Source organism: Gadus macrocephalus, chromosome 8 (assembly GCF_031168955.1).
Source record: "Gadus macrocephalus chromosome 8, ASM3116895v1".
Taxonomy (NCBI): Eukaryota; Metazoa; Chordata; class Actinopteri; order Gadiformes; family Gadidae; genus Gadus; species Gadus macrocephalus.
The window spans coordinates 23,715,718-23,718,363 of record NC_082389.1 but is presented as its reverse complement, the minus strand read 5'-3'; the positions used below and the strand labels follow the sequence as shown (position 1 = coordinate 23,718,363).

Below are 2,646 nucleotides of genomic sequence, written 5' to 3'. Positions count from 1 at the left end.
CTTAAGAAATACAATACTCTTTTTCTGCAGGAAATGCATTTTCTAGTATTTAGAACACTGCCCGCTAGGGTGAGCAGGCATGTTTTTATGAAGCAACAGAGTAATATGGAACGGTAGGATTATAGTCATTAATCATTTGTGCATAGTACAACCAGTTAATCACCAATAAATGTAATTTGACATCCACCTTAACGACCAAGCATGACAAATTAAGTTGTGGTAACCATCATTTATTATTGCGTTAAACAGCACTGGTTCTGCTGTAAAGATATGGTTTGTCCCAGAGATCTACAGCCGCTGGTCAAGGATCAGGGTGTCATCCAGCACTGGGCATTATCCTCTTTAAGATCGGCTCCAGGCTGCTGTGGACTCCTGGCCACTCAGCGCATCACCACACAGGAACACCGCTGCTGCTGGGACCAGCGTCTACTTTGATCTTTGCCTCATCTTCCTCCTCTTACGCTTCAGTCTGTTGAAACAAAGAATAGGGATAAGAGACTAAGACACAAGTTGCAACGGCTGGGGAGCAGCAGGGGAACAGGGATGGGAGATTGAGACAAGGTGGAATGGCTGGGGGAGCAGCAGAGGGAATATTACTCAATAGCACGAGTCGGGAGGCAGAAGTCTGGGTAGAATGACTGGGCTTTACTAGTCGATAGGTCGGTACACAGGAAATCAGTTGGAGATCAGGCAGACATCTGGAAGGGAGATGGGAAAGTCGTAGTCGGGAGCAAATGGGCAGGAATCAGAAAACCAGGAACCGTAAATATCACTCGGAAAATGCTGGGACGCTTGAACAAAGACGAACGGGCACAGAGGAAGGGAAACACGCTGCCTAATTCCACTAGGAGAGGAATGTTAAAGGAAGGTGAAAACAATTAAGGTGAGTGAGGACAATCAGCGATGTCAGAAACTTAGGGACGGAGTGAAATAGTCAATGAATGGGTGAGATGCGACGCAAGGTCCCAGATGAGTGGTCCTGCCCTTAACGTATTACACATTTACCTGCAAGCCCCAACGTTTAAGAGTAGCACTTGAAGCCTTACTCAGTAGGGACATCTCCAACAGGCAGGTGTCACTCAGCACTAGTTATGAGTGCTCCGGTCATACCAGGGACAAGAATACTGTACACTGGTTTCTACTATACACGTCCTTCAGTTATATTTAGCAGACGTTTCTATCCAAAGAGAATTACAACAAGTACATTTGTCAGAAGGATAAACAATCATATATCTCCATTGTTACAGTATGGATGCCCATAGAACCAAGTACCAAGCATTTGCAATCGCTAGGTTAACCCATTCCCTGAGATAGCTAGGATAAGATCTTACACATTGCCAAGTACTGTTGCCAAGTGCAAGAACGTACAACATACAGTAAGTGTAAGAGGGTCTAGTTGAACTATCCTGGTACAGACCTTTACATGTCCTAGTGACATTAACAATAAGGTCTGGCTTTATGCACAGCGATCAGTAGATTGCTCACACTAAACTGAAAACAGTTTACGTCAATCATGCAAAGACCCAACTGTAGAACAACCAGCCACTCAATAGTCAGCAACATCGGACAACATTGATGCTAGCCCTTATGGATGCTAGCCCTCTGATATTACATGCCTAGACATGCGCTTCACAGGATGCGGCGAAACCGGAATCAATAGACACTGTTCAGGAAGAACACTAATGTTGCTGTGGCTGAGCACACTTTATATAAACGGAGCAAACTGTTGGAATCCAAGAGTTTATTGAAACCCATTGACGGTTTCTCACATCAAGATTCAAGATGAGTGGTTTTGGTTTATAGGATATTAGTCAGTGTCAAAACTTTCTTACCTACGCATACGCTTCTTCTTCCACTGAAAAAGAAAAATACACGTCATCATCAACACCCCCCAGTGACACATTTTACATTTGGCAGATGGCAGATTATTTGATCCAAAAAGACCTACTAATCTAACATAATTGTTGGCTTCTTGTAACTGACATTAATACCACAAACAGGGGAAAGAGTCAAAGATCTGCCCAAGTATCAATAATGTAAACTACAGGCCGAGTATGAAGTAAAAATAAAGAACCATTTCAGGTAAAACACAAAATAATGCATTCCTTTGGATGGCTTACCTTGCCTCTCATGGTGTGGTAGGTCTGAGGAAGGAAGACGAACACATTATTAGAGACTGCAGACAATTGTTATGTCTGGAGGATTGAGTCTGATTCTGTTGAGGACCTGGAGACATTTGGTCACGTACCTCTGAGCGATGAGAGCAGCAGAAAGAAGAAGTCAGAGAGGGAAAGGGCACTATTTATAGAGGAGACGGTCGCCCTGTTCTGATGGCTGGTTCAACCTGTTGATCACTGATTGGTCAACGAGCAACAGGTGTGCAGCCTGCCCTAGCCTTAGGCTGTTTCCCAATGTCAAGGAAGCATGCTCAACGGCCGCCCTTTTAAGGACGCTACGTCATAGAACGCCGACAAGCACTGTTCCAATGTTGAGGACACTCGAAAGCCGCGCCATTTTTGCGTCCTTTGTTTTTGAGAATTCCGAGATTTTTCAAGGATGCATCGCTGCATCCTAGACGAGCCAAAACTACCCACAATCCTCTGCGTTCACTGGGTGGGTTCTTGAAAATGGCAGAGCAGTACACGT

The 2,646-nt window shown here is 44.5% G+C and overlaps 1 long non-coding RNA gene across 1 annotated transcript; it reads right to left on the bottom strand.

The window, feature by feature from the left end:
- Positions 1-209: 209 nt before the first annotated feature.
- LOC132463671 (uncharacterized) lies at positions 210-2,334 on the bottom strand. Its single transcript, XR_009527107.1, has 4 exons — positions 2,249-2,334; positions 2,121-2,144; positions 1,833-1,855; positions 210-469 (listed from the first exon to the last, which is right to left on the bottom strand). It is a non-coding gene; the product is annotated as an uncharacterized LOC132463671 (long non-coding RNA).
- Between the last annotated feature and the right edge of the window lie 312 nt (positions 2,335-2,646).